The sequence below is a fragment of the Delphinapterus leucas genome, unplaced genomic scaffold (assembly GCF_059928025.1).
Source record: "Delphinapterus leucas isolate spDelLeu-1000000601 "Yukka" unplaced genomic scaffold, BTC_Dleu_Yukka2 spDelLeu_asBTCV2_sq40, whole genome shotgun sequence".
Classification (NCBI taxonomy): Eukaryota; Metazoa; Chordata; class Mammalia; order Artiodactyla; family Monodontidae; genus Delphinapterus; species Delphinapterus leucas.
The window spans coordinates 2,766,394-2,783,414 of NW_028322249.1; the positions used below are offsets into that span (position 1 = coordinate 2,766,394).

Sequence of the window (17,021 nt, forward strand, 5' to 3'; positions counted from 1 at the left end):
ATATAAGGTTTCAAAAAATGAGAAAAGCGAAGGTACAGTTCATGAATTTGTGCTAATGACAGTTAATTATGCTTAAAATTTATTGTCAATTTGAACAAAAAACTATCACAAAAACAAAGTAGGACATTATATAATGATAAAAGGTCAAATCACCAGGAAGATATAACAATTACAAATATATATTCATGCAACATCAGAGCACCTAAATATATAAAACAAACACTGACAGAATTGACTAGAAAAATAGACAGAAGTGCAATAATAGTAGACGATTTCAACGTCTCACTTTTAAGAATGGAGAGACAGTTACCTTATAGGGAACAATTTTTATGAGTTTTTCTTCTCTCCTTCCCTTATTTATTTTTGCAAATATAAAAAAAAAGCACAAACTGTGAAATAATAAAGAAAAGAAACAGAGATGAAAGAGGGAGAAAGGGGTGGAAGGAAGGATGGAAAGAAGGAAGGAAGGAAGGGAGGGTATCTTACACAAAAGGTGACATACTACATACACAGTTTTCTGCAACTTCCTTTTATCACTTAACAATTTATACTCCAAAATATACAATATATAATCCATTTAATCCATTTTGTAGAGATCTTCCCAACTGCTTTGCGCAAGTACATAGTAATCCACTGTGTAGATATATTGCAGTTTATATAACTGTTGGATTTTGGTGTTAGAATTTTGGATTTTGAGGGTGATTTGAATTTTGTTACTAGTACCAATAATGTTACATTGAAGAACATTTGATACATGTCATTTCAAACTAATGTCAGTGTACTTTTGGATCTTTGGAACAGATTCCTGGAAGAGGGATTGATAGATCAAAGGCCAAATACAGCTATGATTTTGTTAGATATTGATAAAATCTTCTCCATGGATGTTGTCCCATTTTACATTTTGAAAAACAAAATATTAGACTGCTTTTTCCTCCTTAGCCTCACCAACAGAGTGTTATCAAACTTTTCATATATTTCAAATCTTACAGGTGACTAATGGTTTTGGTTTTAATTAGCATTTTTCTCATTATAAAGATTATAATATGAAATATATTTTCTAACAAACATTGTTCCATTGAAAATATGAAACCTACATTTCGATCTGAGTAGCCCAGGGAAGTATCCTGGGTTAATGACATAAGTGGCTATTTAGTTGTAATTAATTAGGTTAATCTGAAACCATCCATTTTACTCAGGACTGCAGTTTAAAGAGATAGGAGAAAGAAAGGCAGAACAGAAGAAAGGGAAGGAAGGATGGAAGGAAGGAAGGAAGGCAGGAAGGAAGGAAGGAAGGAAGGAAGGGAGAGAGGGAGGAAAGGAGGGAGGGAGGGAGGGAGGGAGGGGTGAATTAAGCTAGGTCTGAATTAAGACAAAAAAAATATGAATAAATGGGAAAGAACTGCTTAAATCAATGTAATTACCCTTGTTTGCTTGAAATCTGTGTTATAGTTTGAAGTCTGTGCCATACCTACCTTGTTAAAAAAACACTAAATTTACCTATTTTGCTCATATTCATGTTTCTCATAAACTCTGACCAGAAATTACAAATTTTAAAGTTTTACCGCATTTCAGCAGTAAACTACGTGCATAACCTCAGAAATGGATTGATGTCTCTTGTTAATACATATTTTGTTCATCATATGCTGGGTAGGAACTACATATTAGTATATATGCTCAAATTTTTATTGCATTTAACACACCAGAAGGGACATTATACAACTAATAAGAAGTGAAGTCCATATTAAGTTATTTGATCAAATATGTTTCATGAAAACTGCCTAAGAACATCAAAACAATTAGTCAAACCCAAAATTCAATCTGAGTTAGCATTCATATTCAAAGATTTGAATTCAAAAGTAAGTTCAGAGACCAAATATTATATTTTGATTTGTTCTGAAGTGGCCATCTGCCCATATGAAAAAGCTACTGCAACCGTCTGGCAGGCAGTTTAAAGAACCAAAATAACTACTCTGTGCAGGTCAGGTTCACAGGCATCTGGGTGTTGACTTGGAAAGCACAAAAAGTAATAATCACAGCATGTGGTACTTTACCGAGTAGCTAGCCAAAAGTGTCTGTCTAAATAGTCAAAAAATTTAGCTGTCATAAGAATCCTTTGAGGAAACTTTATAAATACCTATCAAATTTCAAATATCAGTGGCCAACATTTTTAAAAACACCATAAAGATCTAATAAAATATTATAGAAAAGTTATAATAATCCTGAGGTACCCATAATTTATATCCTGGCACATTTAAAAATGTTCCTTTTGTTTAAAAATGGGCTTCAAAGATATCAATAGTTTTATTTGTATATTTTATAAATATTTGTGTGCTAGTCAATAGTCTGATTTTTAATTGTTTAAAGCAAATCCAATGCCACAAAGAGCTACTTTAGTCATGACTTGCAGGAGTTCAAGGGGAATATCCTCTTTCTTCACCCCTCTGCCCCTCCCCTACCTTCAAGTCTTCTCCTCACAGGTCTCTGCCTGGGAACTGTGGACCTTTGCTGCTCCTTTTCTTGGAAGAGTGGCTGTTGAAAAGAGTTAAATATGGCTCTTGGGTAAGTAAGTCTGGGTTGGAGGGCCATGAGGAAGGGTCAGCAAGAGGACAATCTCCCTCGGCGTCCGGAACTTGTAGAATAGCCTGCAATAGAGTGGACCACCAGCTGAGCTCCTTGAAGTGAGAGCTACAGGCTGGCAGGGAGAAGGGTGACCCCAGTGTCAACCAAGAAAAGTTAGATATGGCTGCACTTCAGAGAGCTCACCAACCAGGTGATGGTCACCAATAACAGCAGGAGGATGTTCCCAGTGCTGAAATTGAGTATGGCTGGCCTGGACCCGAACACCATGTGTTGTTTTATCTTGGATTTTGTGATGGAGAGCAACCACTTCTGGAAGTGTGTGAACAGAGAGTGGGTGCCTGGGGGGTCAGTCCAATTCATATGTGCATATGAAACTTCTTACATAAATAAAAGCTCTAAATTCATATAGTATGAGTTGAGGGTCTACAGGGGATGACTACCAGCCACGGCATTCTCAAGACTCAATGCATATCTGTCAAGGCTTACCAGAAAGAGATTACAGCTCTTAAAACTAAATACAACTCATTTGCAAGGGCTTGCTGTGATGCAAAAAGAAGCAGGGATCACAAAGATAAGATGGAAGAACCCAGAGACAAACAGCAACCTGGGTATTACTAATGGAAGTAGCTTATCCCCGGACTCAGTTCCTCCTATCTGCTGTCAACCCCCATCCTCAGTTTGGAGGTCCTGTCTCACTTTTCTCCACCCATGGCTGTGAAAAATGCTCTATGCTGAGGAACCACAGTTCACACATCCCTGTCCCTGTCCTCAAAGCTGTGCCTAGGACTCCTCCCCACTTGGACAAGCTCATACTTAGCCCATACACTCATTGGAAAAATTCTCCAACCTATTCTGACAATTCATTTGCAAGTTGTCCATGATCTGATCCCATGAACTTAGCCCAGCCTCAGCATGTGTGTACATACTATCATGTTACTCCTGAGCACAACAGGACTGCATCAGTACCCCAACCTGTGGTCAGCTAGCAGAGCACCTTCACACCAGGGTCTCAGACAGCATAGCTACCTAATGGGCTGGGAGTCCAGTCCTTCCCAGTGAACACTATCTTACCCAAATAATCTCAGGTCCCTTCTCCTCAGGATTCTCACTCTATAAGAACCATGTCCTGGCCACAGATATTCCTGACAGCCAATATCACACCTTGGCCTCATAACCTCATGGATATCCCTGTCACCACCTTCCATGTAAACCAAAGCCTTTCCTTAAAATATACACTATTTTTTTTTTATGTCTACCACTTTTACTCAGGATTTGATCTAGGTACAAAATGACAGTCTCATAGGTCAAGAAAGAAAAAAAAATCTTATTAACTTCACTTTAAAATATGAAAAGCAATATATGTTCTGTTGTTCATCAAAAAAATAACCCCACCCATCATCTGCAACACAAGTGTAGTCCTATGTTGTGTTTGTATGCTACAGATGAATTTAAGTATGGAAACAAAACTCAGTTGGACTATTAAATCACCATTACTTGATCATAATAAAATTTTGTTTGCTAAGATCCAGAAACTTATTTGTTTGTGTCTCTTACAGAATATAGAAGATTTGACACACTAGAATTAATAAACTCAACTCGTCTTATTTAGTGAAATAAAAAGCATACTTTCAATTGCATTTCTTGTTTCTTCAGAGTAGTTTTCAGGTCCCTTTTGTGACAGCTATCATACTTATAGTTAAGCTGTTAGGGACAAAATAATAAATTCATAGTTGAGGACAACAGACTTTAACTGAAATGGAAATTTCACTGTTCTGCCCAATAGAATGCGTTTATTTTGAGCATATGTAATTGCCTCTTGTATTGTTAAACATACAATGGCAATATTTTTCTTCTGAAAAAAATAGCCAAAGACAATGAGCAAAACATTTTCTGCAAAATAAAGGCAATATGCAAAAAAAAAAAAAAAAGAAACAACAACAGCAAAAAACTAAATACAGTTCTAAAAAGATCTAGTGAGAGGAGTCAGTACTAGAAATTAGTGACAAACATAATCCACTAAAATTTTCAAAATTTACATAGCTCATATTCTCGTCTTTTGCTAACTTACTGTGCATCTAGAAATATTTATTTTGGAAAATATTGAGCAAACTTCTTTTGCCCAGAATGAAAAACAAAAGAACACATGCTTCCCTTTTCAAAGGAGAGTGATTTTTTTTTTTTTGGCAGTACGCAGGCCTCTCACTGTTGCAGCTTCTCCCGTTGTGGAGCACAGGCTCTGGACACGCAGGTTCATCGGCCATGGCTTACGGGCCTAGCCACTCCGCGGCATGTGGGATCTTCCCGGACCGTGGCACGAACATGTGTCCCCTGCATCGGCAGGCGGACTCTCAACCACTGTGCCACCAGGGAAGCCCTAAAGGAAAGTGATCTTAAGAGCTTATAATTACTTAGTAAAGGTTTTCTGAAGATCAAATGCTTTTTAAATGCCCTTTTTTTGGTAATCTCTAAATTAATTGGAAGCATGTAAAATTGTTCTAAATTAATGATAAAAAAATCAACTTCATATTTTTTAACTGGCTCTTTAAGTTTTATATTAACAAATTGTAGCTCATGATATACCTTAAAATATTCTGATAAAGTATCCAGATTAAGTTCATCCAAAGAAGAGATAATGCATTTCTACATTTGTTTGTGATAATTGGAGCAAAGACTGTATTAAACTAAATAATGATACTTTGACAGTGTAAAGATGCAAATGTACATGAAAGTAATATTTTTCCAATGGTGAGAAGATGTATTTTGTACTAGACCTGACTTAAGTCTTTTGCACAGGATATTTCTTTGTCTGGAAATGGCTTTCCCCACATAATCGCCTGGCTTACTCCTTCAATTTCATTCCTCACAGAGGCCACGCCTGACCACTCCACATCAACTGCCCCAATGTACTATGAAAACTCTTGGCCTGTTAGATTTTTTTCATAACATGAATTTTTATCTACTATGTTTATTCTTTTATTTTCCAAATATTTTATTGATTGCCTCCCTTGCCCCTGCCAGAATTCAAGTTCCTCAAGTGCAAGAACTCAAGTTTTCCTTGCTAGTTGATCAGTCCCCAAGACCTAGAATCATTTTTGGAAAATAGGAGCCCAGTACATATGTGTCAAAAAAACACTCAATGACCTAGGAGGAATTTCAGGAAAACTTTTGTTGTCATAATCACATAAAAATACATAATGTCTATAAAACAGCAATAACTAATTAGATGGGAAGAACAGGCTGGAATGAAAAAGGAATAATGAGGCAAAAATGGGTTTAGGTGAGATTAAAAAATACTGCTAAGAAAGTAAAAAACAAAATCTAAAAATTACAGCCACACTAGAGGCCCTAAGACAACAAGAAACATTAATATGATTATAAATGTCACAGCAATAATTCTTTTTTTGGTTAAATTCCTGAATCAAAAGCAAAGTATAAAGTCTGAGTTTTAAAGATGTGATAACTACATGTATTCAGAGAGAAACAAATTACCCAAATGTTTGATAAAAATGTTAAAAAAAATAATTATACACAAAAACTATTTAAAAAGTGATGAAGAATGAAAGAAATGTCAATTGATATTTACAAATATACCAGTCTAAATTAGGGATATGATTAGTCTGAAACCATTGAGTGTTAGAAAAAAATGATAAGAAGGTAAAAAAGAAGTTAATAAGAAATCAATGATAGTATGAAAAAGGAAAAAATTTCAACATAACAAGAAGATAATAGAAAAAGGAAATTGAGGTCGTTTATCTACTAAACTGTAGACTGTTCTTTCTATGTAACTATGTTCTCACTCTATCCACTTTCTGCCTCCTATTTTTCCAACATACTTTGGACATTTTAAAATAAATTGCAACACACTTGAAAACAGATAAATTATAAGGGTTTACATCACATTTTCTTGCCACAATGTTATAAAACTAGTAATTATAACAAAATGTGATAAAATATTTTGAAGTTAAAACACACATTTCTGAAAGTTTGTGTAAATAGGAAAATAAAAGCTGAGTTTTCAGATTTCTTATAAATATCAAAGTAAATTATGTACCTCAAAACTCAAGCACAGGGGAGGAGTCAAGATGGCGGTGTGGGAACACGCAGAGTTAGCTTCTCCCCACAACTAGGGTGCCTGTCAGCCACTGGTAGGGGACTCTGACCCCCAAGGAGACAGGAGGAACCTCAGAGTGAACGAGTAGGATGTAGGCAGACCGATGGGGGAGAAGTGGAGCCCAGACAGGATTGGCGTCCCTCGGGCCGGGGAGCCTGCTGAGTTCCCAAGCCAATTCCCCCTCCCCTCAAAGCCCCATCCAGGCCACATGGGTCCTGAGGACATAGGAGGGAGGCTGGGGAGATCAGGAGTGGCAGATAGGAGGGGCCATCCAGGAGGATCAGGAGAGGAGCAGAGGGTGATTACCCTACTCACTTGGGCACAGGGAGCCTGCTGAGACCACAGGCTGGTCCCCTGACCTCCAAGGCCCCCTTTTCCCCCTACCGTATTGGTCCTGGGGACATAGGAGAGAGGCCTGGGAGATCAGAGAGGCAGGCAGGAGGGACCCTCCCAGACCCCAGACCAGAGGAGCAGGAGAGGAGAGGAGGGCATTTGCTCTGCCCCTGCTGGGCTCCCAGGTGAGGTCCCCTACCCTCTGAGACCAGGGGCGGGTGGCACGCCTGGGTTCCTACTGTTCCTTGAGTATAAGCCCCACCCCCCACAGCCCTCAGGACGTTTTCCAGCCTTGTGGGTCCTGAGCATTGGCCCCATACACCACCCAAACCTCACCCTTACTTAGGCATTGCTCTCCACAGCCAAGGCCTTCCCTCCCCCACCTTTTTTTTTTTCCTTTTCCCTCCTCCTCTTTTTTGCTACAGGGTACTGATGTACATTCCAGTTGTTGATTCATATATATTTTTATTTTTACATTTTTTCTAATAAATCTGTTAGTTTCCTAGTCTAATTTTATTTTTACTTTGTTACTGTTCTTTGTTTTTTTCTTTTTTTTGCTGCCCAACATGGCTTGTGGGATCTTGATTCATGACCTCAGGGTCGGGCGGAAGCTCTTGCAATGGGAGCTCTGAGTCTGAACCACTGGACTAACAGAGAACCTCAGACTCCAGGGAATATTCTTCAGAGTGAGGTCTCCCAGAGGTCCTCATCTCAGCACAAAGACCATCTCTACTCAATAGCCTACAAACTCTAGTGTTGGAAGCCTCAGGCCAAACAACCAGTAAAACAGGAACACAACCTACTCATTAAAAAAAAAAAAAATGAGATGGCAGAAAAATATGTCACAGTTGAAGGAGCAAGGTAAAAACCTACAAGACCAAGTAAATGAAAAGGAAATAGGCAATCTACCTGAAAAAGAATTCAGAGTAATGATAGCAAAGATGATTCAGAATCTCAGAAATAGAATGGAAGCACGGATTGAGAAAATACAAGAAGTGTTTAACAAAGACCTAGAAGAACTAAAGAACAAACAAACAGAGATGAACAACACAATAACTGAAATGAAAAACACACTAGAAGGAATCAGTAAAAGAATAGCGGAAGCAGAAGAATGAATAAGTGAGCTGGAAGGCAAAATGGTGGAAATAACTGCTGAGGAGAAAAATAAAGAAAAAAAGAATGAAAAGAATTGAAGACAATCTCAGAGACCACTGGGACAATACTAAATGCACCAACATTCAAATTATAGGCGTCCCAGAAGAAGAAGAGAAAAACAAATGGTCTGAGAAAATATTTGAAGAGATTATAGTGGAAAACTTCCTTAACGTGGGAAAGGAAAGAGTCACCCAAATCCGGGAAGCACAGAGCGTCCCAATACAGGATAAAACCTAGGAAAAATACACCAGTACACATATTCATCAAATTAACAAAAATTAAATGCAAAGAAAAATATTAAAACAGCAAGAGAAAAACAAAAAAATAATATACAAAGGAATCCCCGTAAGGTTATCAGCTGATTTTTCAGTGGAAACCCTGCAAGCCAGAAGGGAGTGGCAGGATATACTTAAAGTGATGAAAGAAAAAAACCTACAACCAAGATTACTGTACCCAGCAAGGATTTAATTCAGGTTTGATGGAGAAGTCAAAAGCTTTTCAGACAAACCAAAGCTAAGGGAATTCAGCACCATGAAAACAGTTTACAACAAATGCTAAAGAAACTTCCCTAAGCAGGAAACACAAAGAGAAGAAAAAGACCCACAAAAACAAACCGAAAACAATTAAGAAAATGGTAATAGGAACATACATATCAATAATAACCTTGAAAGTAAATAAACTAAATGCTGCAACCAAAGGACACGGACTGGCTGAATGGATACAAAAAAAGACCCATATATATGCTGCCTACAAGAGACCCAATTCAGTCCTAGGGACACATACAGACTGAAAGTGAAGGGATGGAAATAGATATTCCATGCAAATGGAAATCAAAAGAAAGCTGGAGTAGCAATACTTGTATCAGATAAAATAGACTTTAAAATAAAGACTGTTCCAAGAGATAAGGAGGGACATTCCATAATAATCAAAGGATCAGTCCAAAAAGAAGATATAACAATTATAAATGTTTATGCACCCAACATAGGAGCACTTCAATACATAAGGCAAATGCTATCAACCATGAAAGGAAAAATCAACAGTAACAAAATAATAGTAGGGGACTTTAACACCTCACTTACACCAATGGACAGATTATCCAGACAGAAAATTAATAAGGAAACACAAACTTTAAATGACATAATAGACCACATAGATCTAATTGATATTTATAGAACATTCCACCCAAAAGTGATGGAATACACTTTATTCTCAAGTGCTCATGGAACATTCTCCAGGATAGATCACATCTTGGGTCACAAATCAAGCCTCGGTAAATTTAAGAAAATTGAAACCTATTAAGCATTTTTTCTGACCACAACACTATGAGATTGGAAATCAATTACAGGAAAAAACCTGTAAAAACCACAAAAAAACATGGAAGTTAAACACTGCGCTCCTAAATAACCAAGAGATCACTGAAGAAATCAAAGAAGAAATAAAAAAATACATAGAAACAAATGACAATGAAAACACAATGACCCAAAACCTATGCATCACAGCAAAAGCAGTTCTAAGAGGGAAGTTTACAGCAATTCAATCTCACCTCAAGAAACAAGAAAAATCTCACATAAACAATCTAATGTTACTTTTAAGACAACTAAAGAAAGAAGAGCAAAGAAAACCCAAAGTCTGAGGAAGGAAAGAAAGAAAGATCAGAGCAGAAATAAATGAAATAGAAATGAAGAAAACAATAGCAAAGATCAATAAAACTAAAAGCTGGTTCTTTGAGAAGATAAACAAAATTGATAAACCCTTAGACAGAATCATCAAGAAAAAGAGGGAGGGGACACAAATCAATAAAATTAGAAATGAAAAAGGAGAAATCACAACTGACACTGCAGAAATACAAAGGATTATAAGAGACTACTACAAACAACCATATGCCAATAAAATGGACAACCGTGAAGAAATGGACAAATTCTTTGAAAGGTACAATTTTCCAAGACTGAACCAGGAAGAATTAGAAAATATGAATAGACCTATGACAAGTAATGAAATTGAAACCATAATTAAAAATCTTCCAACAAAAAAATGTCCAGGACAAGATGGCTTCTCAGGTGAATTCTATCAAACATTTAGAGAAGAGCACATTTAGAGAAGAGCAAACACCAATCCTTCTCAAACTCTTCCAAAAAATTGCTGAGGGAGAAACACTCCCAAATTCATTATACGAAGCCACCAGCACCCTGATACCAAAACCAGAAAAAGGTATCACAAAAAATGAAAACTACAGGCCAATATCACTGATGAGCAGAGATGTAAAAATCCTGAACAAAACACTAGCAAACAGAATCCAACAGCACATTAAAAGGATCACACACCATGATCAAGTGGGATTTATCCCAGGGATGCAAGGATTCTTCAATATATGCAGATCAATCAATGTGATACACCACATTAACAATTTAAGGAATAAAAACAATATGATCATCTCAGTAGATGCAGAAAAAGCTTCTGACAAAATTCAACACCAATTTATTATAAAAACCCTCCAGAAAGTGGGCATAGAGGGAACCTACCTCAACATAATAAAGTCCATATATGACAAACCCACAGCAAGCATCATACTCAATGGTGAAAAGCTGAAAGCATTTCCACTAGGATCATGAACAAGAGAAGGATGTCCACTCTTGCCACTCTTATTCATCATAGTTTTGGAAGTCCTAGCCATGGCAATCAGAGAAAAAAAAGAAATACAAACTGGAAAAATAAGGATTAAAACCGTCACTCTTTGCTGATAACATGATGCTATACATAGAAAATCCTAAAGATACCACCAGAAAACTACTAGAACTAATCAATGAGTTTGATAAAGTTGCAGGATACAAAATTAATGCACAGAAATCTCTGGCATTCCTACACACCACCAACAAAAAATCAGAAAGAGAAATTAAGGAAACACTCCCATTTACCACTGCAGCAAAAAGAATAAAATACCTAGGAATAAACCTGCCTAAGGAGGCAAAAGACTTGTACTCAGAAAACTGTAAAACACTGATGAAAGAAACCAAAGATGACAAAAAACAGTTGGAGAAATATACCATGTTCTTGGATTGGAAGAATCAATATTGTGAAAATGACGATATAGCCTAAACCATCTACAGATTCAGTGTAATCCCTATCAAACTACCAATGGCATTCTTCACAGAATTGGAACAAAAAATCTTACAATTCATATGGAAACACAAAAGACCCCAAATAGCCAAAGCAAGCTTGAGAAAAAAAAATGGAGTTGGAGGAATTAGGCTCCCTGACTTCAAACTATACCACAAAGCTACAGTAATCAAGACAGTAAGGTACTGGCACAAAAACAAATATAGATCAATGGTACAGGACAGAATGACCAGAGGTAAATCCATGCACATATGGACACCTGTTTTATGACAAAGGAGGCAAGAACATACAATGGAGAAAAGACAGCCTCTTCAATAAGTGGTGCTGGGAAAACTGGAGAACTACATGTAAAAGAATGAAATTAGAACACTACCTAACACCATACACAAAAATAAACTCCAAATGGATTAATGACTTAAATGTAAGACCAGACACTATAAAACTTTTGGAGGAAAACATAGGAAAAACACTCTGACATAAACCACAGGAAGAACTTTTTTGACCCACCTCCTAGAGTAACAGAAATAAAACCAAAAATAAACAAATGGGACTTAATTAAACTTAAAAGCTTTTGCACAGCAAAGGAAACCATAAACAAGACAAAAAGACAACCCTCCGAATGGGAGAAAATATTTGCAAATAAAACAACAGACAAAGGATTAATCTCCAAAATATACAAATAGCTCATGCAGCTCAATATCAAACAAGCAAGCAATCCAGTTAAAAAGTGGGCAGAAGACCTAAATAGACATTTCACCAAGGAAGACATACAGTTGGCCAAAAGGCACATGAAAAGATGCTCAACATCACTAATTATTAGAGAAATGCAAATCAAAACTACAGTGAGGTATCACCTCACGCCAGTCAGAATGGCCATTATCAAAAAGTCTAGAAACAATGAATGCTGGAAAGGGTGTGGTGAAAAGGGAGCCCTCCTGCACTGTTGGTGGGAATGTAAATTGATCCAACAACTATGGAAAACAGTATGGAGAGTCCTTAAAGAACTAAAAAAAGAACTACCATATGACCTAGCAATCCCACTATTGGGCATATACTCTGAGAGAACCATAATTCAAAAAGAGACATGCACCCCAATGTTCATTGCAGCACTATTTACAATAGCCAGGACATGGAACCAACCTAAGTGTCCATCAACAGAGGAATGGATAAAGAAGATGTGGCACATATATACAATGGAATATTACTCAGCCATAAAAAGGAACTAAATTGAGTTATTTGTAGTGAGGTGGGTGGACCTAGAGTCTGTCATACAGAGTGAAGTATGTCACCATATGTTAATGCATATATATGGAATCTAAAAAAAAATAGTACTGATGAACCTAGTTGCAGGGCAGGAATAAAGAGGTAGACATAGAAAATGGACTTGATGACGTGGGGTGGGAGGGGGAAGCTGGGGCAAAGTGAGAGTAGCATTGATGTATATACACTCCCGAATGTAAAACAGTTGGCTGGTGGGAAGAAGCAGCATAGCACAGGGAGATCAGCTCGGTGCTTTGAGGTGACCTAGAAGGGTGGGATAGGGAGGATGGGAGGGAGGCTTAAGAGGGAGGGGACATGGGGACATGTGTATGCATACGGCTGATTTGCTTTGTTGTGCAACAGAAACATGGTATTGTGAAGCAATTATACTCCAATAAAGATGTACTAAAAAAAATTGGTATCAATAGAAAAAAAAAAACCTCAAGCATAAGGACAGTTCGAAAAACTGCAGTATTTACAAAAGCTGAAGATACACAGTTCCAAAGATAATCAGCTCCACTCCTATATATATACCTAAACCCAACAGGAATGCATTCATAAGTTCACTGAAAGGCATGCACTAGAATATTCATTATAGCATTATTTGTAAGCCCAAACTGGGTGCTACCCACATAAATATCCACTCATAGGAGAAGCCGTGAAAATTGTGGAATACTCACACAATGGGAATTGATCGTCTATAATGTGCATAATGCATAATTTATCAATACTAAGTACAAAAAAAGACAGGACGAATCTCTGGTTTTAGAAGTCATGAGAGCAGTTAACTGGAACAGTTTTTACTGAGATGAGAATGTGCTAGGTTATTGGTATTCTGTTTTTGATCTGAGTCTGACTAAGCAGGTATCTTCTGACATGTGAAATCAATCCATTGAGCTGAACTCTTTTGATGTGGTTACTAGTCTTTACCGATACTATGTTCAATAAACACTTAAAAGTACATAGAAATTAAAAATATCATTCCCATATTTTTATTAATTCATTAAAATAAGTAGAAACACATTTTAATCATGACATGCTTTGCAAAACAAAAGAAAAAAAAGACCCCTAACTTTCAAAGACTTTTATGATCACTCAAGAAAGCAAAATTACAGAGACAAAGAAGCATCAGGAAATCAGTAAGGAAAAATAAATGACAAATTAAAAAAAAATGATTTAAACATCAGGAAGTGTTATTTATACTGGTTCTGTGGGCTCCATGACTATGAATTCTTCTGTGAAGTGGATGAAGACTCCATCCAGGACAAATTTAATCTCAGTCAACTCAATGAGCAGGTGCCTCACTGTAGACAAGCTCTAGACATGATCTTGGACCTGGAGCCTGATGAAGAGCTCGAAGACAACCCCAACCAGAGAACCCTGATTAAGCAGTCAGCCAAGATGCTGTATGGGTTCACCCAGACCACCTATATCCTCACAAACCATGGCACCACCCAGATGTTGGAAAAGTACCAGCAGGGAGAGTTCGGCTACTGCCCCATGTGCACTGTGAGAACAAGCCAATGCTTTCCAATAGCCTTTCTGACACCCCAGGTGAGGCCCTGGTGAAGCTCTACTGCCCCAAGTGCATGGACAATTCCACACCTAAGACACCATCGAGACAGCACCACACAGAAGGCCCCTACTTGGGTACCAGTTTCCCTCACATTGCTCTTCATGGTGCATGCTGAATGCCGGCCCAAGCAGCCCACTAACCAGTTTATGTCCAAAGTGTACAGTTGCAAGATCCATCCACTGTCCTACCAGGTGCAGTTCCAAGCTGCCAGCAACTTTGAGTCTGTCAAGACCGTTCACTTATTCCCAACCCCACCTGTCACTCTGTCTTTGACAGTTCCAGTCCTCCCCTGCCACCTTTAAGGAAATCTCTATGGTTTATATTTTAAATTAGAAGAGTCATTATTGTGGTGTGAATATGAAATAAAGTAGAAAAAAGGCAAAAATAAGCATTTACTCAAAATTTATATAAAATCTTGCCAGATCTCTTCAGGAAAAATATCTTAGAGCTTGATGACTCCTAATATAAATGTTGTAAAATCATAAGGTATTTTAAAAATAATTCTATGGTAATTTATTTAATTACTAAATAAAATTGATTATTTATATTAAGATACATTAGCATCATTGATGAATATATGAGAAGAATACTGAATAGTACCATAATAATGAAGAAATTTTTTAAAAGATCTACAAAAACTACCATGTTGAAAGGTACAAGAATCACAGGTCTTTAGAAAGGAAATTTTCATATACCTAAAATCAACGAATTCTCATATTATTTAAATAGTTCTGGGCTATAAGTTGAAATGGACTTTACTGTGTCAAACCACAGACTGACTTGCGTTATTTTAAAAAAAGCAAATCTCAAATATCACTAGTAAATAGCAATTAAATCTTAAGAGAGAATATATTTTTATACTTGATAAAATCAATTCAATGTTTAATAAAATTCAAAGAAAGCATAAGTACCAACAGACGTATCTAAACATGACAAGAATGTGTATCTCAATCCAGCTATATTTCAAAATGTTCTGGAAATTAATTTAATAGATTTATGATTATAAATGTGAAAAGAAGCTAAAATTTAGGTATATGATCTAGCAACTACTATAATGTACTACAAAACCTTTTATTTTTCCCTTGGAATAGAGAGTCAAGTCAAAAATAATGAATAATCCAATGAAATCAGAGTGTATACAAAATTTATGAACATCAGTGGGGAGAGATTGGATGACACATTAAATTGAGAATTGGCTAATTATGTCAAGTTGGGTTGATATAAAACATCTCTTAGTTGGAGAACTGAAATTCCAATCCCATCTCAGTGGAAAAAATCAAGATGCCTATTTGGAGAGTGTTCTTAGCCATCAAAATCTAGCTAGGCTAATTCAATGACTAATGATAACACCATACTTCTATGTGAGTGACAACAAATATAGACATTGTAATATTCATATTCTTCTCAGTATATTATTTGTTAAGCACTGCATGTTGTTCTAGTTTTTTTTTTCATATTATAAGTGTTAGTTTTTGTTAACTTGATCTTTCTACACCTATCTATCCTTGAGGTGCTTGGATTTATCCTGTAGATACTGTGTTGGAATCATGTTAGCCACCTCAGGGTCAGATATTATGAAACATTTTTGTAATCCACAATGGAGACTTTGTAACAAGCTACAGCAGTGGGGAGTAGCAATTTATTTAAGTATAAGGTATAAATGGGGCAGCAAAATAATAACATTAAAATTCAAACAAGACCCTTTCAAATAAGCATATTTGTTGAAAATATTTAATCTAAGAGGCAAGTAGACAGATGAGTAAGGACAAGGAACAGAAAACTATGGTGTCTTGGAAAACCATATCCATGTGAAAACTGAATACTGTCAGCACCAAGTTCTTTCATGTAGTCTTGAATTCAACTGTAATTGAAGCACAGATCATAAATCAGAAAGGTTTTTCAATCTGACACCCTTAGAGGAAAAAAGTGACAAATGGAATTTTCAGATTGCAAAGCATTAGTTTATCATTGCACTTTGTTGTGAAGATATAGAGCAAAGTTGGAGAATATTTATATACCACATCCTAATGACACATGGAATAAGAAAGTTGAGCTCATCATTCTGAAACTTAATATCTCTTTTGTTTACTAAAAAAAGCAAAAAGCAAAACTGTGATAATTGATATTTTTCACTTATATCTAGGGATAGTTATATTAAGCATGGTGTTTGTGCTAAGAAGCTGCTGTTGCTCAAATGGATATTGCAACATATTTTTCTTGTCCACTCAAATTTATAATCTATGTTAGACAGAATATTTAGTTTACCAACTTACTCTAATTATCCATACGTATACCCCAGTTACCATGTTTTAATTAATGTGAACATTATATAAATTATATAAATCATCTTGAATTATGAAAAACTTTTAAAACTATCTTTCTAGCATATTGTTAAGATAAAATTAAAATTTTATTTACAGTCAATTCACTGAAAAACATTTTATCTGAAGCTTTTGGGTGGAAAGAAAAAGCGTTTACCGTTACCTGTACCCTCAGAAGGACTGACTGAGTCTCTTAGTATCAAATAACATATACATAAAGTATGAGATAACTTGTTTCTTAATCATATGCATTCGGAAGTATATACTGCCTTGCTAAATAAGGGTTTGAAAACTCTTATTCTGATGCTTTCTAGTTTCATAATCTTGAGAAAAGATACCTAATCTGTATTAAACTCAATTTATTAATTTGTGACGTTGACAATCATTGAGTGACTCCTCATAGATTAATAACATAAGCCACATAAAGTATACTACTATATATAGAAAATGATCAAAGTGTATTGACTACTATTGATATTAATTTAATGTAAGTAAGTGTATTTGGTAATTCCACCCAAACAATCTCTCTATAGTGCTCCTGGCTTCTGGGATATTATGGAGCTATTTTCAC

General features: G+C 36.3%; 1 protein-coding gene and 2 pseudogenes across 1 annotated transcript in view; 2 read left to right on the forward strand and 1 right to left on the reverse strand.

The window, feature by feature from the left end:
• Window positions 1-17,021, reverse strand: part of LOC149743958 (uncharacterized) — a 167,444-nt gene that overhangs the window by 19,597 nt on the left and 130,826 nt on the right. The window lies entirely within an intron of this gene.
• Window positions 18-4,480, forward strand: LOC149743959 (T-box transcription factor T pseudogene; annotated as a pseudogene).
• Window positions 11,519-16,817, forward strand: LOC149743960 (casein kinase II subunit beta-like; annotated as a pseudogene).